This window comes from Chelonia mydas, chromosome 21 (assembly GCF_015237465.2).
Source record: "Chelonia mydas isolate rCheMyd1 chromosome 21, rCheMyd1.pri.v2, whole genome shotgun sequence".
NCBI lineage: Eukaryota > Metazoa > Chordata > Testudines > Cheloniidae > Chelonia > Chelonia mydas.
In genome coordinates this window covers 4,813,533-4,833,529 of record NC_051261.2, presented here as the reverse complement: position 1 = coordinate 4,833,529, position 19,997 = coordinate 4,813,533, and the positions used below count along the sequence as shown (strand labels likewise).

Genomic DNA, 19,997 nt, shown 5'->3' with positions numbered 1-19,997 from the left:
GCTACCCTTCTTAAAGGGGGGTCCCTCAGCCACAGGCATGGAAAGGCCCCACGGGCTTAAGAGGGAGAGGGAGAAGACCTTACACCCTATTTACAGGGCGGTCATTTTGCCTGGCATGTCAAAGTGACCTGTGGCGAAAGCAGCATGGCAAAGGAGACTCAAACCCTCCTTACAGGGCGGTCCTTAAGCCTTGGCTAAACCCTTTTAGAGTGGAGAAAGGGAGAGACCTCCATTCCCTCAGGAGAGGGGGGTCTCTTTGCCCAGCAAGTGCCAGCGGCCCAAAACAGTCTAGAAAGGGGAGACCTGAACCCTTCTTACAGGGAGAGGTCAACGGCACAGGGCATTTCAAAGCCTAGCTCCTAAAGAGCTGAAAGGCACAGAGAGACCGCTACCCTTCTTAAAGGGGGGTCCCTCAGCCTTAGCTACCAAACGGACACCTCAAGCCTTTTTGCTGGGAAGGGGTGGACCTTGATCCCCGTTTACAGGGAGGTCCTTTTACCTGGCACCTCAAGGGGGAATGAAGCTTAAGTGGAAATCCCGTGTCCTCATTGCAGGGAGGCCCATGCGTGCAAGGTGTGTGTCCCTTTTCTGTGGCTTCTGCTTCCATTGTCTTTTCCTGCCGTTTCTTTGGTACTTCTGTCCTCTTCTCCGTTTTCTCTTCTGAGTTGCTAGAGAGAGAGAGAGAGAGAGAGAGAGAGAGAGAAAAGGGGAGAAGCGTGGTGAGGCGTGAGCTCCGTACACGTAACTATCAAAGCTGTTCAGATTAAATGGACAAGGCCCTTCCTTGAAATTAGCCCAACTCCCAGTCTTCGGCACCAACCTGTGGCGTAGAGCAGGAAACCTTGCAGCAGCAGCAGCAGTCAGGGCCAGCGGGATGCAGAGTTCGCTCGGTTTGGACTTGGTTGTGCGTGTGAGTAGGGCACGGCGACAGGAGAGCTAGAAGGACAAACCCCTAACTCTCCAAAGAGGCTGCTTTCTATAACTAGCTTTCAAATGGGCGAGTAAGCTTGGGAAAGTTGCACACCCTAGTTACAGGGAGCTCACTTTGGCATGAAGAGGGCCAATGCAAAGAGGGGGAAAGGAAAGCGACCCGAACCCCGATTACAGGGCGGTCACCCTTCCTTCACAAAAATCCTACTTCCTTGAAAGAAGGGGAAAGGAGTCACAGACGTGAAAAGGTCTGGAAATGAACAGGTAAGGGAACCTCCCATGACCAAGGAATCCTCCATCCCTCACCAACACCCTTCCCGACTTACCTGTCTACCCCACCAAGAACATTCCAACTTTGAACCCCCTGCCCTTTTCCAAAACAGACATCCCTTACTTCTTACTCAGTCCTGTTAGTAGGGTTAGGTGCACCCACGTGCAAGATCTAACACCACGACACGTGTACCTATGCCACCAGATCACCAAAGAGCTGTCAGGAAGGACAGCTCTTTCAATCACCTCAAAGACAGTCCAAAAATATAGCCTCACTCTACCAGCAAAGAGACCAAAGGCCTGGAATTGGGACACCACGTAGGGACCTTTCCCAATCAAGACAAGGAACACTACTACAGCCAGCAGTATGTTTTATTCTGCACAGGAAACAGAGGGTCAAAGCTGAGGTTGGTGGGACAGTGTCAATTGGGCAAGGCAAGAGGAGATGAGGAAGGATTACGTGGAAGTGAGGAGCTGAAAGGAGCCCCGCACCTCACCTGTTCATTTCCAGACCTGGAAAGATTTGGATTGTTTTGGGGGGTTTCTTGGCTTTTTTCAAAAAAGGGTCGAATTTATCACGGCCTCCACCATCCCCTTACAGCCGCCCCTTCGCCACACCATGTTTCATCGGACCCCGGCTTCAATTCAAGCGGTCACAAATAGGATTTGACTGCAAATTTCAAAAAAGCCAAGTCGAAATCATTTCTAGGGCAGTTTACGAGGACAAAGAGAAAAGAGACGCTCAACCCTTCTTAAAAGGGGGTCCCTCAGCCACAGGCACGGAAAGGCCCCACGGGCTTAAGAGGGAGAGGGAGAAGACCTTACACCCTATTTACAGGGCGGTCATTTTGCCTGGCATGTCCAAGTGACCTGTGGCGAAAGCAGCATGGCAAAGGAGACCCAAACCCTCCTTACAGGGCGGTCCTTAAGCCTTGGCTAAACCCTTTTAGAGTGGAGAAAGGGAGAAACCTCCATTCCCTCAGGAGAGGGTGGTCTCTTTGCCCAGCAAGTGCCAGCGGCCCAAAACAGTCTAGAAAGGGGAGACCTGAACCCTTCTTACAGGGAGAGGTCAACGGCACAGGGCATTTCAAAGCCTAGCTCCTAAAGAGCTGAAAGGCACAGAGAGACCGCTACCCTTCTTAAAGGGGGGTCCCTCAGCCACAGGCACGGAAAGGCCCCACTGGCTTAAGATAGAGAGAGCGAAGACCTTACACCCTGCTTACAGGGTAGTCATTTTGCCTGGTATGTCAAAGTGACCTGTGGCGAAAGCAGCATGGCAAAGGAGACCCAAACCCTCCTTACAGGGTGGTCCTCAAGCCAGGGGCATTACAACGGGCCAGAGGCTAAAGCGGTGAAAAGGAGAGACCTCCATTCCCTCAGGAGAGGTTGGTCTCTTTGCCCAGCAAGTGCCAGCGGCCCAGAACAGTCTAGAAAGGGGAGACCTGAACCCTTCTTACAGGGAGAGGTCAACGGCACAGGGCATTTCAAAGCCTAGCTCCTAAAGAGCTGAAAGGCACAGAGAGACCGCTACCCTTCTTAAAGGGGGGTCCCTCAGCCACAGGCACGGAAAGGCCCCACGGGCTTAAGAGGGAGAGGGAGAAGACCTTACACCCTATTTACAGGGCGGTCATTTTGCCTGGCATGTCAAAGTGACCTGTGGCGAAAGCAGCATGGCAAAGGAGACCCAAACCCTCCTTACAGGGCGGTCCTTAAGCCTTGGCTAAACCCTTTTAGAGTGGAGAAAGGGAGAGACCTCCATTCCCTCAGGAGAGGGGGGTCTCTTTGCCCAGCAAGTGCCAGCGGCCCAAAACAGTCTAGAAAGGGGAGACCTGAACCCTTCTTACAGGGAGAGGTCAACGGCACAGGGCATTTCAAAGCCTAGCTCCTAAAGAGCTGAAAGGCACAGAGAGACCGCTACCCTTCTTAAAGGGGGGTCCCTCAGCCTTAGCTACCAAACGGACACCTCAAGCCTTTTTGCTGGGAAGGGGTGGACCTTGATCCCCGTTTACAGGGAGGTCCTTTTACCTGGCACCTCAAGGGGGAATGAAGCTTAAGTGGAAATCCCGTGTCCTCATTGCAGGGAGGCCCATGCATGCAAGGTGTGTGTCCCTTTTCTGTGGCTTCTGCTTCCATTGTCTTTTCCTGCCGTTTCTTTGGTACTTCTGTCCTCTTCTCCGTTTTCTCTTCTGAGTTGCTAGAGAGAGAGAGAGAGAGAGAGAGAGAGAAAAGGGGAGAAGCGTGGTGAGGCGTGAGCTCCGTACACGTAACTATCAAAGCTGTTCAGATTAAATGGACAAGGCCCTTCCTTGAAATTAGCCCAACTCCCAGTCTTCGGCACCAACCTGTGGCGTAGAGCAGGAAACCTTGCAGCAGCAGTCAGGGCCAGCGGGATGCAGAGTTCGCTCGGTTTGGACTTGGTTGTGCGTGTGAGTAGGGCACGGCGACAGGAGAGCTAGAAGGACAAACCCCTAACTCTCCAAAGAGGCTGCTTTCTATAACTAGCTTTCAAATGGGCGTGTAAGCTTGGGAAAGTTGCACACCCTAGTTACAGGGAGCTCACTTTGGCATGAAGAGGGCCAATGCCAAGAGGGGGAAAGGAAAGCGACCCGAACCCCGATTACAGGGCGGTCACCCTTCCTTCACAAAAATCCTACTTCCTTGAAAGAAGGGGAAAGGAGTCACAGACGTGAAAAGGTCTGGAAATGAACAGGTAAGGGAACCTCCCATGACCAAGGAATCCTCCATCCCACACCAACACCCTTCCCGACTTACCTGTCTACCCCACCAAGAACATTCCAACTTTGAACCCCCTGTCCTTTTCCAAAACAGACATCCCTTACTTCTTACTCAGTCCTGTTAGTAGGGTTAGGTGCACCCACGTGCAAGATCTAACACCACGACACGTGTACCTATGCCACCAGATCACCAAAGAGCTGTCAGGAAGGACAGCTCTTTCAATCACCTCAAAGACAGTCCAAAAATATAGCCTCACTCTACCAGCAAAGAGACCAAAGGCCTGGAATTGGGACACCACGTAGGGACCTTTCCCAATCAAGACAAGGAACACTACTACAGCCAGCAGTATGTTTTATTCTGCGCAGGAAACAGAGGGTCAAAGCTGAGGTTGGTGGGACAGTGTCAATTGGGCAAGGCAAGAGGAGATGAGGAAGGATTACGTGGAAGTGAGGAGCTGAAAGGAGCCCCGCACCTCACCTGTTCATTTCCAGACCTGGAAAGATTTGGATTGTTTTGGGGGGTTTCTTGGCTTTTTTCAAAAAAGGGTCGAATTTATCACGGCCTCCACCATCCCCTTACAGCCGCCCCTTCGCCACACCATGTTTCATCGGACCCCGGCTTCAATTCAAGCGGTCACAAATAGGATTTGACTGCAAATTTCAAAAAAGCCAAGTCGAAATCATTTCTAGGGCAGTTTACGAGGACAAAGAGAAAAGAGACGCTCAACCCTTCTTAAAAGGGGGTCCCTCAGCCACAGGCACGGAAAGGCCCCACTGGCTTAAGATAGAGAGAGAGAAGACCTTACACCCTGCTTACAGGGTAGTCATTTCGCCTGGTATGTCAAAGTGACCTGTGGCGAAAGCAGCATGGCAAAGGAGACCCAAACCCTCCTTACAGGGTGGTCCTCAAGCCAGGGGCATTACAACGGGCCAGAGGCTAAAGCGCTGAAAAGGAGAGACCTCCATTCCCTCAGGAGAGGGTGGTCTCTTTGCCCAGCAAGTGCCAGCGGCCCAAAACAGTCTAGAAAGGGGAGATCTGAACCCTTCTTACAGGGAGAGGTCAACGGCACAGGGCATTTCAAAGCCTAGCTCCTAAAGAGCTGAAAGGCCCAGAGAGACCGCTACCCTTCTTAAAGGGGGGTCCCTCAGCCACAGGCACGGAAAGGCCCCACTGGCTTAAGATAGAGAGAGAGAAGACCTTACACCCTGCTTACAGGGTAGTCATTTTGCCTGGTATGTCAAAGTGACCTGTGGCGAAAGCAGCATGGCAAAGGAGACCCAAACCCTCCTTACAGGGTGGTCCTCAAGCCAGGGGCATTACAACGGGCCAGAGGCTAAAGCGCTGAAAAGGAGAGACCTCCATTCCCTCAGGAGAGGGGGGTCTCTTTGCCCAGCAAGTGCCAGCGGCCCAAAACAGTCTAGAAAGGGGAGACCTGAACCCTTCTTACAGGGAGAGGTCAACGGCACAGGGCATTTCAAAGCCTAGCTCCTAAAGAGCTGAAAGGCACAGAGAGACCGCTACCCTTCTTAAAGGGGGGTCCCTCAGCCTTAGCTACCAAACGGACACCTCAAGCCTTTTTGCTGGGAAGGGGTGGACCTTGATCCCCGTTTACAGGGAGGTCCTTTTACCTGGCACCTCAAGGGGGAATGAAGCTTAAGTGGAAATCCCGTGTCCTCATTGCAGGGAGGCCCATGCGTGCAAGGTGTGTGTCCCTTTTCTGTGGCTTCTGCTTCCATTGTCTTTTCCTGCCGTTTCTTTGGTACTTCTGTCCTCTTCTCCGTTTTCTCTTCTGAGTTGCTAGAGAGAGAGAGAGAGAGAGAGAGAAAAGGGGAGAAGCGTGGTGAGGCGTGAGCTCCATACACGTAACTATCAAAGCTGTTCAGATTAAATGGACAAGGCCCTTCCTTGAAATTAGCCCAACTCCCAGTCTTCGGCACCAACCTGTGGCGTAGAGCAGGAAACCTTGCAGCAGCAGCAGCAGTCAGGGCCAGCGGGATGCAGAGTTCGCTCGGTTTGGACTTGGTTGTGCGTGTGAGTAGGGCACGGCGACAGGAGAGCTAGAAGGACAAACCCCTAACTCTCCAAAGAGGCTGCTTTCTATAACTAGCTTTCAAATGGGCGAGTAAGCTTGGGAAAGTTGCACACCCTAGTTACAGGGAGCTCACTTTGGCATGAAGAGGGCCAATGCAAAGAGGGGGAAAGGAAAGCGACCCAAACCCCGATTACAGGGCGGTCACCCTTCCTTCACAAAAATCCTACTTCCTTGAAAGAAGGGGAAAGGAGTCACAGACGTGAAAAGGTCGGGAAATGAACAGGTAAGGGAACCTCCCATGACCAAGGAATCCTCCATCCCTCACCAACACCCTTCCCGACTTACCTGTCTACCCCACCAAGAACATTCCAACTTTGAACCCCCTGCCCTTTTCCAAAACAGACATCCCTTACTTCTTACTCAGTCCTGTTAGTAGGGTTAGGTGCACCCACGTGCAAGATCTAACACCACGACACGTGTACCTATGCCACCAGATCACCAAAGAGCTGTCAGGAAGGACAGCTCTTTCAATCACCTCAAAGACAGTCCAAAAATATAGCCTCACTCTACCAGCAAAGAGACCAAAGGCCTGGAATTGGGACACCACGTAGGGACCTTTCCCAATCAAGACAAGGAACACTACTACAGCCAGCAGTATGTTTTATTCTGCGCAGGAAACAGAGGGTCAAAGCTGAGGTTGGTGGGACAGTGTCAATTGGGCAAGGCAAGAGGAGATGAGGAAGGATTACGTGGAAGTGAGGAGCTGAAAGGAGCCCCGCACCTCACCTGTTCATTTCCAGACCTGGAAAGATTTGGATTGTTTTGGGGGGTTTCTTGGCTTTTTTCAAAAAAGGGTCGAATTTATCACGGCCTCCACCATCCCCTTACAGCCGCCCCTTCGCCACACCATGTTTCATCGGACCCCGGCTTCAATTCAAGCGGTCACAAATAGGATTTGACTGCAAATTTCAAAAAAGCCAAGTCGAAATCATTTCTAGGGCAGTTTACGAGGACAAAGAGAAAAGAGACGCTCAACCCTTCTTAAAAGGGGGTCCCTCAGCCACAGGCACGGAAAGGCCCCACGGGCTTAAGAGGGAGAGGGAGAAGACCTTACACCCTATTTACAGGGCGGTCATTTTGCCTGGCATGTCAAAGTGACCTGTGGCGAAAGCAGCATGGCAAAGGAGACCCAAACCCTCCTTACAGGGCGGTCCTTAAGCCTTGGCTAAACCCTTTTAGAGTGGAGAAAGGGAGAGACCTCCATTCCCTCAGGAGAGGGGGGTCTCTTTGCCCAGCAAGTGCCAGCGGCCCAAAACAGTCTAGAAAGGGGAGACCTGAACCCTTCTTACAGGGAGAGGTCAACGGCACAGGGCATTTCAAAGCCTAGCTCCTAAAGAGCTGAAAGGCCCAGAGAGACCGCTACCCTTCTTAAAGGGGGGTCCCTCAGCCACAGGCACGGAAAGTCCCCACTGGCTTAAGATAGAGAGAGCGAAGACCTTACACCCTGCTTACAGGGTAGTCATTTTGCCTGGTATGTCAAAGTGACCTGTGGCGAAAGCAGCATGGCAAAGGAGACCCAAACCCTCCTTACAGGGTGGTCCTCAAGCCAGGGGCATTACAACGGGCCAGAGGCTAAAGCGGTGAAAAGGAGAGACCTCCATTCCCTCAGGAGAGGTTGGTCTCTTTGCCCAGCAAGTGCCAGCGGCCCAGAACAGTCTAGAAAGGGGAGACCTGAACCCTTCTTACAGGGAGAGGTCAACGGCACAGGGCATTTCAAAGCCTAGCTCCTAAAGAGCTGAAAGGCACAGAGAGACCGCTACCCTTCTTAAAGGGGGGTCCCTCAGCCACAGGCACGGAAAGGCCCCACGGGCTTAAGAGGGAGAGGGAGAAGACCTTACACCCTATTTACAGGGCGGTCATTTTGCCTGGCATGTCAAAGTGACCTGTGGCGAAAGCAGCATGGCAAAGGAGACTCAAACCCTCCTTACAGGGCGGTCCTTAAGCCTTGGCTAAACCCTTTTAGAGTGGAGAAAGGGAGAGACCTCCATTCCCTCAGGAGAGGGGGGTCTCTTTGCCCAGCAAGTGCCAGCGGCCCAAAACAGTCTAGAAAGGGGAGACCTGAACCCTTCTTACAGGGAGAGGTCAACGGCACAGGGCATTTCAAAGCCTAGCTCCTAAAGAGCTGAAAGGCACAGAGAGACCGCTACCCTTCTTAAAGGGGGGTCCCTCAGCCTTAGCTACCAAACGGACACCTCAAGCCTTTTTGCTGGGAAGGGGTGGACCTTGATCCCCGTTTACAGGGAGGTCCTTTTACCTGGCACCTCAAGGGGGAATGAAGCTTAAGTGGAAATCCCGTGTCCTCATTGCAGGGAGGCCCATGCATGCAAGGTGTGTGTCCCTTTTCTGTGGCTTCTGCTTCCATTGTCTTTTCCTGCCGTTTCTTTGGTACTTCTGTCCTCTTCTCCGTTTTCTCTTCTGAGTTGCTAGAGAGAGAGAGAGAGAGAGAGAGAGAGAGAGAGAGAGAGAAAAGGGGAGAAGCGTGGTGAGGCGTGAGCTCCGTACACGTAACTATCAAAGCTGTTCAGATTAAATGGACAAGGCCCTTCCTTGAAATTAGCCCAACTCCCAGTCTTCGGCACCAACCTGTGGCGTAGAGCAGGAAACCTTGCAGCAGCAGTCAGGGCCAGCGGGATGCAGAGTTCGCTCGGTTTGGACTTGGTTGTGCGTGTGAGTAGGGCACGGCGACAGGAGAGCTAGAAGGACAAACCCCTAACTCTCCAAAGAGGCTGCTTTCTATAACTAGCTTTCAAATGGGCGTGTAAGCTTGGGAAAGTTGCACACCCTAGTTACAGGGAGCTCACTTTGGCATGAAGAGGGCCAATGCAAAGAGGGGGAAAGGAAAGCGACCCGAACCCCGATTACAGGGCGGTCACCCTTCCTTCACAAAAATCCTACTTCCTTGAAAGAAGGGGAAAGGAGTCACAGACGTGAAAAGGTCTGGAAATGAACAGGTAAGGGAACCTCCCATGACCAAGGAATCCTCCATCCCTCACCAACACCCTTCCCGACTTACCTGTCTACCCCACCAAGAACATTCCAACTTTGAACCCCCTGCCCTTTTCCAAAACAGACATCCCTTACTTCTTACTCAGTCCTGTTAGTAGGGTTAGGTGCACCCACGTGCAAGATCTAACACCACGACACGTGTACCTATGCCACCAGATCACCAAAGAGCTGTCAGGAAGGACAGCTCTTTCAATCACCTCAAAGACAGTCCAAAAATATAGCCTCACTCTACCAGCAAAGAGACCAAAGGCCTGGAATTGGGACACCACGTAGGGACCTTTCCCAATCAAGACAAGGAACACTACTACAGCCAGCAGTATGTTTTATTCTGCACAGGAAACAGAGGGTCAAAGCTGAGGTTGGTGGGACAGTGTCAATTGGGCAAGGCAAGAGGAGATGAGGAAGGATTACGTGGAAGTGAGGAGCTGAAAGGAGCCCCGCACCTCACCTGTTCATTTCCAGACCTGGAAAGATTTGGATTGTTTTGGGGGGTTTCTTGGCTTTTTTCAAAAAAGGGTCGAATTTATCACGGCCTCCACCATCCCCTTACAGCCGCCCCTTCGCCACACCATGTTTCATCGGACCCCGGCTTCAATTCAAGCGGTCACAAATAGGATTTGACTGCAAATTTCAAAAAAGCCAAGTCGAAATCATTTCTAGGGCAGTTTACGAGGACAAAGAGAAAAGAGACGCTCAACCCTTCTTAAAAGGGGGTCCCTCAGCCACAGGCACGGAAAGGCTCCACGGGCTTAAGAGGGAGAGGGAGAAGACCTTACACCCTATTTACAGGGCGGTCATTTTCCCTGCCATGTCAAAGTGACCTGTGGCGAAAGCAGCATGGCAAAGGAGACCCAAACCCTCCTTACAGGGCGGTCCTTAAGCCTTGGCTAAACCCTTTTAGAGTGGAGAAAGGGAGAGACCTCCATTCCCTCAGGAGAGGGGGGTCTCTTTGCCCAGCAAGTGCCAGCGGCCCAAAACAGTCTAGAAAGGGGAGACCTGAACCCTTCTTACAGGGAGAGGTCAACGGCACAGGGCATTTCAAAGCCTAGCTCCTAAAGAGCTGAAAGGCACAGAGAGACCGCTACCCTTCTTAAAGGGGGGTCCCTCAGCCACAGGCACGGAAAGTCCCCACTGGCTTAAGATAGAGAGAGCGAAGACCTTACACCCTGCTTACAGGGTAGTCATTTTGCCTGGCATGTCAAAGTGACCTGTGGCGAAAGCAGCATGGCAAAGGAGACCCAAACCCTCCTTACAGGGTGGTCCTCAAGCCAGGGGCATTACAACGGGCCAGAGGCTAAAGCGGTGAAAAGGAGAGACCTCCATTCCCTCAGGAGAGGTTGGTCTCTTTGCCCAGCAAGTGCCAGCGGCCCAGAACAGTCTAGAAAGGGGAGACCTGAACCCTTCTTACAGGGAGAGGTCAACGGCACAGGGCATTTCAAAGCCTAGCTCCTAAAGAGCTGAAAGGCACAGAGAGACCGCTACCCTTCTTAAAGGGGGGTCCCTCAGCCACAGGCACGGAAAGGCCCCACGGGCTTAAGAGGGAGAGGGAGAAGACCTTACACCCTATTTACAGGGCGGTCATTTTGCCTGGCATGTCAAAGTGACCTGTGGCGAAAGCAGCATGGCAAAGGAGACTCAAACCCTCCTTACAGGGCGGTCCTTAAGCCTTGGCTAAACCCTTTTAGAGTGGAGAAAGGGAGAGACCTCCATTCCCTCAGGAGAGGGGGGTCTCTTTGCCCAGCAAGTGCCAGCGGCCCAAAACAGTCTAGAAAGGGGAGACCTGAACCCTTCTTACAGGGAGAGGTCAACGGCACAGGGCATTTCAAAGCCTAGCTCCTAAAGAGCTGAAAGGCACAGAGAGACCGCTACCCTTCTTAAAGGGGGGTCCCTCAGCCTTAGCTACCAAACGGACACCTCAAGCCTTTTTGCTGGGAAGGGGTGGACCTTGATCCCCGTTTACAGGGAGGTCCTTTTACCTGGCACCTCAAGGGGGAATGAAGCTTAAGTGGAAATCCCGTGTCCTCATTGCAGGGAGGCCCATGCGTGCAAGGTGTGTGTCCCTTTTCTGTGGCTTCTGCTTCCATTGTCTTTTCCTGCCGTTTCTTTGGTACTTCTGTCCTCTTCTCCGTTTTCTCTTCTGAGTTGCTAGAGAGAGAGAGAGAGAGAGAGAGAGAGAGAAAAGGGGAGAAGCGTGGTGAGGCGTGAGCTCCGTACACGTAACTATCAAAGCTGTTCAGATTAAATGGACAAGGCCCTTCCTTGAAATTAGCCCAACTCCCAGTCTTCGGCACCAACCTGTGGCGTAGAGCAGGAAACCTTGCAGCAGCAGCAGCAGTCAGGGCCAGCGGGATGCAGAGTTCGCTCGGTTTGGACTTGGTTGTGCGTGTGAGTAGGGCACGGCGACAGGAGAGCTAGAAGGACAAACCCCTAACTCTCCAAAGAGGCTGCTTTCTATAACTAGCTTTCAAATGGGCGAGTAAGCTTGGGAAAGTTGCACACCCTAGTTACAGGGAGCTCACTTTGGCATGAAGAGGGCCAATGCAAAGAGGGGGAAAGGAAAGCGACCCGAACCCCGATTACAGGGCGGTCACCCTTCCTTCACAAAAATCCTACTTCCTTGAAAGAAGGGGAAAGGAGTCACAGACGTGAAAAGGTCTGGAAATGAACAGGTAAGGGAACCTCCCATGACCAAGGAATCCTCCATCCCTCACCAACACCCTTCCCGACTTACCTGTCTACCCCACCAAGAACATTCCAACTTTGAACCCCCTGCCCTTTTCCAAAACAGACATCCCTTACTTCTTACTCAGTCCTGTTAGTAGGGTTAGGTGCACCCACGTGCAAGATCTAACACCACGACACGTGTACCTATGCCACCAGATCACCAAAGAGCTGTCAGGAAGGACAGCTCTTTCAATCACCTCAAAGACAGTCCAAAAATATAGCCTCACTCTACCAGCAAAGAGACCAAAGGCCTGGAATTGGGACACCAGGTAGGGACCTTTCCCAATCAAGACAAGGAACACTACTACAGCCAGCAGTATGTTTTATTCTGCGCAGGAAACAGAGGGTCAAAGCTGAGGTTGGTGGGACAGTGTCAATTGGGCAAGGCAAGAGGAGATGAGGAAGGATTACGTGGAAGTGAGGAGCTGAAAGGAGCCCCGCACCTCACCTGTTCATTTCCAGACCTGGAAAGATTTGGATTGTTTTGGGGGGTTTCTTGGCTTTTTTCAAAAAAGGGTCGAATTTATCACGGCCTCCACCATCCCCTTACAGCCGCCCCTTCGCCACACCATGTTTCATCGGACCCCGGCTTCAATTCAAGCGGTCACAAATAGGATTTGACTGCAAATTTCAAAAAAGCCAAGTCGAAATCATTTCTAGGGCAGTTTACGAGGACAAAGAGAAAAGAGACGCTCAACCCTTCTTAAAAGGGGGTCCCTCAGCCACAGGCACGGAAAGGCCCCACGGGCTTAAGAGGGAGAGGGAGAAGACCTTACACCCTATTTACAGGGCGGTCATTTTGCCTGGCATGTCAAAGTGACCTGTGGCGAAAGCAGCATGGGAAAGGAGACCCAAACCCTCCTTACAGGGCGGTCCTTAAGCCTTGGCTAAACCCTTTTAGAGTGGAGAAAGGGAGAAACCTCCATTCCCTCAGGAGAGGGTGGTCTCTTTGCCCAGCAAGTGCCAGCGGCCCAAAACAGTCTAGAAAGGGGAGACCTGAACCCTTCTTACAGGGAGAGGTCAACGGCACAGGGCATTTCAAAGCCTAGCTCCTAAAGAGCTGAAAGGCACAGAGAGACCGCTACCCTTCTTAAAGGGGGGTCCCTCAGCCACAGGCACGGAAAGGACCCACTGGCTTAAGATGGAGAGAGTGAAGACCTTACACCCTGCTTACAGGGTAGTCATTTTGCTTGGCATGTCAAAGTGACCTGTGGCGAAAGCAGCATGGCAAAGGAGACCCAAACCCTCCTTACAGGGTGGTCCTCAAGCCAGGGGCATTACAACGGGCCAGAGGCTAAAGCGGTGAAAAGGAGAGACCTCCATTCCCTCAGAAGAGGTTGGTCTCTTTGCCCAGCAAGTGCCAGCGGCCCAGAACAGTCTAGAAAGGGGAGACCTGAACCCTTCTTACAGGGAGAGGTCAACGGCACAGGGCATTTCAAAGCCTAGCTCCTAAAGAGCTGAAAGGCACAGAGAGACCGCTACCCTTCTTAAAGGGGGGTCCCTCAGCCACAGGCACGGAAAGGCCCCACGGGCTTAAGAGGGAGAGGGAGAAGACCTTACACCCTATTTACAGGGCGGTCATTTTGCCTGGCATGTCAAAGTGACCTGTGGCGAAAGCAGCATGGCAAAGGAGACTCAAACCCTCCTTACAGGGCGGTCCTTAAGCCTTGGCTAAACCCTTTTAGAGTGGAGAAAGGGAGAGACCTCCATTCCCTCAGGAGAGGGGGGTCTCTTTGACCCAGCAAGTGCCAGCGGCCCAAAACAGTCTAGAAAGGGGAGACCTGAACCCTTCTTACAGGGAGAGGTCAACGGCACAGGGCATTTCAAAGCCTAGCTCCTAAAGAGCTGAAAGGCACAGAGAGACCGCTACCCTTCTTAAAGGGGGGTCCCTCAGCCTTAGCTACCAAACGGACACCTCAAGCCTTTTTGCTGGGAAGGGGTGGACCTTGATCCCCGTTTACAGGGAGGTCCTTTTACCTGGCACCTCAAGGGGGAATGAAGCTTAAGTGGAAATCCCGTGTCCTCATTGCAGGGAGGCCCATGCGTGCAAGGTGTGTGTCCCTTTTCTGTGGCTTCTGCTTCCATTGTCTTTTCCTGCCGTTTCTTTGGTACTTCTGTCCTCTTCTCCGTTTTCTCTTCTGAGTTGCTAGAGAGAGAGAGAGAGAGAGAGAAAAGGGGAGAAGCGTGGTGAGGCGTGAGCTCCGTACACGTAACTATCAAAGCTGTTCAGATTAAATGGACAAGGCCCTTCCTTGAAATTAGCCCAACTCCCAGTCTTCGGCACCAACCTGTGGCGTAGAGCAGGAAACCTTGCAGCAGCAGCAGCAGTCAGGGCCAGCGGGATGCAGAGTTCGCTCGGTTTGGACTTGGTTGTGCGTGTGAGTAGGGCACGGCGACAGGAGAGCTAGAAGGACAAACCCCTAACTCTCCAAAGAGGCTGCTTTCTATAACTAGCTTTCAAATGGGCGTGTAAGCTTGGGAAAGTTGCACACCCTAGTTACAGGGAGCTCACTTTGGCATGAAGAGGGCCAATGCAAAGAGGGGGAAAGGAAAGCGACCCGAACCCCGATTACAGGGCGGTCACCCTTCCTTCACAAAAATCCTACTTCCTTGAAAGAAGGGGAAAGGAGTCACAGACGTGAAAAGGTCTGGAAATGAACAGGTAAGGGAACCTCCCATGACCAAGGAATCCTCCATCCCACACCAACACCCTTCCCGACTTACCTGTCTACCCCACCAAGAACATTCCAACTTTGAACCCCCTGCCCTTTTCCAAAACAGACATCCCTTACTTCTTACTCAGTCCTGTTAGTAGGGTTAGGTGCACCCACGTGCAAGATCTAACACCACGACACGTGTACCTATGCCACCAGATCACCAAAGAGCTGTCAGGAAGGACAGCTCTTTCAATCACCTCAAAGACAGTCCAAAAATATAGCCTCACTCTACCAGCAAAGAGACCAAAGGCCTGGAATTGGGACACCAGGTAGGGACCTTTCCCAATCAAGACAAGGAACACTACTACAGCCAGCAGTATGTTTTATTCTGCGCAGGAAACAGAGGGTCAAAGCTGAGGTTGGTGGGACAGTGTCAATTGGGCAAGGCAAGAGGAGATGAGGAAGGATTACGTGGAAGTGAGGAGCTGAAAGGAGCCCCGCACCTCACCTGTTCATTTCCAGACCTGGAAAGATTTGGATTGTTTTGGGGGGTTTCTTGGCTTTTTTCAAAAAAGGGTCGAATTTATCACGGCCTCCACCATCCCCTTACAGCCGCCCCTTCGCCACACCATGTTTCATCGGACCCCGGCTTCAATTCAAGCGGTCACAAATAGGATTTGACTGCAAATTTCAAAAAAGCCAAGTCGAAATCATTTCTAGGGCAGTTTACGAGGACAAAGAGAAAAGAGACGCTCAACCCTTCTTAAAAGGGGGTCCCTCAGCCACAGGCACGGAAAGGCTCCACGGGCTTAAGAGGGAGAGGGAGAAGACCTTACACCCTATTTACAGGGCGGTCATTTTCCCTGCCATGTCAAAGTGACCTGTGGCGAAAGCAGCATGGGAAAGGAGACCTAGACCCTCCTTACAGGGCGGTCCTTAAGCCTTGGCTAAACGCTTTTAGAGTGGAGAAAGGGAGAAACCTCCATTCCCTCAGGAGAGGGTGGTCTCTTTGCCCAGCAAGTGCCAGCGGCCCAAAACAGTCTAGAAAGGGGAGACCTGAACCCTTCTTACAGGGAGAGGTCAACGGCACAGGGCATTTCAAAGCCTAGCTCCTAAAGAGCTGAAAGGCACAGAGAGACCGCTACCCTTCTTAAAGGGGGGTCCCTCAGCCACAGGCACGGAAAGGCCCCACTGGCTTAAGATGGAGAGAGAGAAGACCTTACACCCTGCTTACAGGGTAGTCATTTTGCCTGGCATGTCAAAGTGACCTGTGGCGAAAGCAGCATGGGAAAGGAGACCCAAACCCTCCTTACAGGGCGGTCCTTAAGCCTTGGCTAAACCCTTTTAGAGTGGAGAAAGGGAGAAACCTCCATTCCCTCAGGAGAGGGGGGTCTCTTTGCCCAGCAAGTGCCAGCGGCCCAGAACAGTCTAGAAAGGGGAGACCTGAACCCTTCTTACAGGGAGAGGTCAACGGCACAGGGCATTTCAAAGCCTAGCTCCTAAAGAGCTGAAAGGCACAGAGAGACCGCTACCCTTCTTAAAGGGGGGTCCCTCAGCCTTAGCTACCAAACGGACACCTCAAGCCTTTTTGCTGGGAAGGGGTGGACCTTGATCCCCGTTTACAGGGAGGTCCTTTTACCTGGCACCTCAAGGGGGAATGAAGCTTAAGTGGAAATCCCATGTCCTCATTGCAGGGAGGCCCATGCGTGCAAGGTGTGTGTCCCTTTTCTGTGGCTTCTGCTTCCATTGTCTTTTCCTGCCGTTTCTTTGGTACTTCTGTCCTCTTCTCCGTTTTCTCTTCTGAGTTGCTAGAGAGAGAGAGAGAGAGAGAGAGAGAGAAAAGGGGAGAAGCGTGGTGAGGCGTGAGCTCCGTACACGTAACTATCAAAGCTGTTCAGATTAAATGGACAAGGCCCTTCCTTGAAATTAGCCCAACTCCCAGTCTTTGGCACCAACCTGTGGCGTAGAGCAGGAAACCTTGCAGCAGCAGCAGCAGTCAGGGCCAGCGGGATGTAGAGTTCGCTCGGTTTGGACTTGGTTGTGCGTGTGAGTAGGGCACGGCGACAGGAGAGCTAGAAGGACAAACCCCTAACTCTCCAAAGAGGCTGCTTTCTATAACTAGCTTTCAAATGGGCAAGTAAGCTTGGGAAAGTTGCACACCCTAGTTACAGGGAGCTCACTTTGGCATGAAGAGGGCCAATGCAAAGAGGGGGAAAGGAAAGCGACCCGAACCCCAATTACAGGGCGGTCACCCTTCCTTCACAAAAATCCTACTTCCTTGAAAGAAGGGGAAAGGAGTCACAGACGTGAAAAGGTCTGGAAATGAACAGGTAAGGGAACCTCCCATGACCAAGGAATCCTCCATCCCTCACCAACACCCTTCCCGACTTACCTGTCTACCCCACCAAGAACATTCCAACTTTGAACCCCCTGCCCTTTTCCAAAACAGACATCCCTTACTTCTTACTCAGTCCTGTTAGTAGGGTTAGGTGCACCCACGTGCAAGATCTAACACCACGACACGTGTACCTATGCCACCAGATCACCAAAGAGCTGTCAGGAAGGACAGCTCTTTCAATCACCTCAAAGACAGTCCAAAAATATAGCCTCACTCTACCAGCAAAGAGACCAAAGGCCTGGAATTGGGACACCACGTAGGGACCTTTCCCAATCAAGACAAGGAACACTACTACAGCCAGCAGTATGTTTTATTCTGCACAGGAAACAGAGGGTCAAAGCTGAGGTTGGTGGGACAGTGTCAATTGGGCAAGGCAAGAGGAAATGAGGAAGGATTACGTGGAAGTGAGGAGCTGAAAGGAGCCTCGCACCTCACCTGTTCATTTCCAGACCTGGAAAGATTTGGATTGTTTTGGGGGGTTTCTTGGCTTTTTTCAAAAAAGGGTCGAATTTATCACGGCCTCCACCATCCCCTTACAGCCGCCCCTTCGCCACACCATGTTTCATCGGACCCCGGCTTCAATTCAAGCAGGTCACAAATAGGATTTGACTGCAAATTTCAAAAAAGCCAAGTCGAAATCATTTCTAGGGCAGTTTACGAGGACAAAGAGAAAAGAGACGCTCAACCCTTCTTAAAAGGGGGTCCCTCAGCCACAGGCACGGAAAGGCCCCACGGGCTTAAGAGGGAGAGGGAGAAGACCTTACACCCTATTTACAGGGCGGTCATTTTGCCTGGCATGTCCAAGTGACCTGTGGCGAAAGCAGCATGGCAAAGGAGACCCAAACCCTCCTTACAGGGTGGTCCTTAAGCCTTGGCTAAACCCTTTTAGAGTGGAGAAAGGGAGAAACCTCCATTCCCTCAGGAGAGGGGGGTCTCTTTGCCCAGCAAGTGCCAGCGGCCCAAAACAGTCTAGAAAGGGGAGACCTGAACCCTTCTTACAGGGAGAGGTCAACGGCACAGGGCATTTCAAAGCCTAGCTCCTAAAGAGCTGAAAGGCACAGAGAGACCGCTACCCTTCTTAAAGGGGGGTCCCTCAGCCTTAGCTACCAAACGGACACCTCAAGCCTTTTTGCTGGGAAGGGGTGGACCTTGATCCCCGTTTACAGGGAGGTCCTTTTACCTGGCACCTCAAGGGGGAATGAAGCTTCGGTGGAAATCCCTTGTCTTCATTGCAGGGAGGCCCATGTGTGCAAGGTGTGTGTCCCTTTTCTGTGGCTTCTGCTTCCATTGTCTTTTCCTGCCGTTTCTTTGGTACTTCTGTCCTCTTCTCCGTTTTCTCTTCTGAGTTGCTAGAGAGAGAGAGAGAGAGAGAGAAAAGGGGAGAAGCGTGGTGAGGCGTGAGCTCCGCACACGTAACTACCAAAGCTGTTCAGATTAAATGGACAAGGCCCTTCCTTGAAATTAGCCCAACTCCCAGTCTTCGGCACCAACCTGTGGCATAGAGCAGGAAACCTTTCAGCAGCAGTGAGGGGAAGCTGGATGCAGAGTTCACTCGGTTTGGACTTGGTTGTGCATGTGAGTAGGGCACGGCGACAGGAGAGCTAGAAGGACAAACCCCTAACTCTCCAAAGAGGCTGCTTTCTATAACTAGCTTTCAAATGTGCAAGGAAGCTTGGGAAAGTTGCACATCCTAGTTACAGGGAGCTCACTTTGGACTTTGGCATGAAGAGGGCCAATGCAAAGAGGGGGAAAGGAAAGCCACCCGAACCCCGATTACAGGGCGGTCACCCTTCCTTCACAAAAATCTTACTTCCTTGAAAGAAGGGGAAAGGAGTCACAAACGTGAAAATGTCTGGAAATGTATAAGTAACGTAGGAATCCTGCTGACTCTCCCATTACCAATATTTTCTCCAGCCTTCATCAATACCCTTCTGCCAAAATTCTCGGTGTGTATACCATAACATTTATCTATACCTTCTTTATAGGGAGGATCATTCTTTTTCCGTAGCTTTGTTTTCCATTCCCTTTTGCTTTAGTTGATTTCTTTTTTCTTTTTGTGTATTTTTGTTGTCCTTCAGAGAGAGAGAGAGAGAGAGAGAGAGAGAGAGAGATGAGGAGAAGTAAAAACATTCGGTTTGGGTGCAGTAGACATGATAATCACAACGTCAATTGAATCAGCATAATCTCCATTCTGTTTTCTACCCAGTGCCTTCTGCCCAGTGAGTACAAGCCGCCTCAGGGCTTTTCCTGCCCAGCTCCTCCTGCCTAGTCAGCGCAAGCTACCTGAGGGGTTTTCCCGCTCAGCGCCTCCTGCCCAGCCAGTGCGAGTCTCCCCAGGGCTTCTCCCACCCAGCACCTCCTGCCCAGTCAGAACAAGCCACCTCAGGGCTTTATCCACCCACGGCCCCCTGCCCAGTCAGCATGAGCTGCTTGAGGCTTCTCCCATCCGGTGCCTCCTGCCCAGTCAGCGCAGGCCACCTCAGGGCTTTTTCCGCCCAGTGCCTCCTCCCCAGGCAGCGCAAGCTGCCTCAGGTTTTTTCCCCACACAGTGGCCCCTGCCCAGTCAACACGACCTGTTCGAGGCTTCTCCCACCCTGTCCCTCCTGACCAGTCGGCACAAGCTGCCTCAGGGCTTTTCCCGCCCAGTCAGCGCAAGCCGCCTCAAGGTTTTTCCCACCCAGTGCCTCCTGCCCAGTCAACACGAGCTTCCTCAGAGCTTTTCCCACCCAGTACCTCCTGCCCAGTCAACACGAGTTGCTTGAGGCTTTTCCCGCCTAGTCAGCATGAGCCACCTGAGGGCTTTCCCGCCCAGTGCCTCCTACCCAGCCAGCGCAAGCCGCCTCAGGGCTTTTCCCGCCCAGTGCCTCCTGCCCAGCCAGTGTGAGCCACCTGAGGGCTTTCCCGCCCAGTGCCTCCTACCCAGCCAGCGCAAGCTGCCTCAGGGCTTTTCCCGCCCAGCGCCTCTTGCCCAGCCAGTATGAGCCACCTGAGGGCTTTCCCGCCCAGTGCCTCCTACCCAGCCAGCGCAAGCCACCTCAGGGCTTTTCCCGCCCAGCGCCTCCTACCCAGCCAGCGCAAGCCGCCTCAGGGCTTTTCCCGCCCAGCGCCTCCTACCCAGCCAGCGCAAGCCGCCTCAGGGCTTTTCCCGCCCAGCGCCTCCTACCCAGCCAGCGCAAGCCGCCTC

General features: G+C 52.4%; 7 long non-coding RNA genes across 7 annotated transcripts in view; all 7 read right to left on the bottom strand.

Annotated features, from left to right (window-relative positions):
* Positions 1-459: 459 nt before the first annotated feature.
* On the bottom strand, positions 460-2,667 carry LOC122463498. The gene is made up of 3 exons (XR_006286926.1): positions 2,458-2,667; positions 821-2,070; positions 460-668 (listed from the first exon to the last, which is right to left on the bottom strand). It is a non-coding gene; the product is annotated as an uncharacterized LOC122463498 (long non-coding RNA).
* A 518-nt stretch (positions 2,668-3,185) lies between these two features.
* LOC122463497 lies at positions 3,186-4,970 on the bottom strand. Its single transcript, XR_006286925.1, has 2 exons — positions 3,543-4,970; positions 3,186-3,394 (listed from the first exon to the last, which is right to left on the bottom strand). It is a non-coding gene; the product is annotated as an uncharacterized LOC122463497 (long non-coding RNA).
* Positions 4,971-5,524: 554 nt separating this feature from the next.
* LOC122463450 lies at positions 5,525-7,106 on the bottom strand. Its single transcript, XR_006286845.1, has 2 exons — positions 5,878-7,106; positions 5,525-5,733 (listed from the first exon to the last, which is right to left on the bottom strand). It is a non-coding gene; the product is annotated as an uncharacterized LOC122463450 (long non-coding RNA).
* A 1,136-nt stretch (positions 7,107-8,242) lies between these two features.
* Positions 8,243-10,452, bottom strand: LOC122463452. The gene is made up of 3 exons (XR_006286848.1): positions 10,193-10,452; positions 8,612-9,805; positions 8,243-8,451 (listed from the first exon to the last, which is right to left on the bottom strand). It is a non-coding gene; the product is annotated as an uncharacterized LOC122463452 (long non-coding RNA).
* A 518-nt stretch (positions 10,453-10,970) lies between these two features.
* Positions 10,971-12,558, bottom strand: LOC122463448. The gene is made up of 2 exons (XR_006286844.1): positions 11,330-12,558; positions 10,971-11,179 (listed from the first exon to the last, which is right to left on the bottom strand). It is a non-coding gene; the product is annotated as an uncharacterized LOC122463448 (long non-coding RNA).
* A 1,137-nt stretch (positions 12,559-13,695) lies between these two features.
* On the bottom strand, positions 13,696-15,258 carry LOC122463454. The gene is made up of 2 exons (XR_006286849.1): positions 14,047-15,258; positions 13,696-13,904 (listed from the first exon to the last, which is right to left on the bottom strand). It is a non-coding gene; the product is annotated as an uncharacterized LOC122463454 (long non-coding RNA).
* A 591-nt stretch (positions 15,259-15,849) lies between these two features.
* LOC122463435 overlaps positions 15,850-19,997 on the bottom strand; it is a 61,434-nt gene continuing 57,286 nt past the window's right edge. Inside the window, exons 2-4 of the long non-coding RNA XR_006286807.1 lie at positions 18,788-18,885; positions 16,372-18,162; positions 15,850-16,223 (exon numbers count right to left, since the gene is read on the bottom strand). This is a non-coding gene — a long non-coding RNA (uncharacterized LOC122463435). The remainder of the gene's footprint in view (positions 16,224-16,371; positions 18,163-18,787; positions 18,886-19,997) is intronic.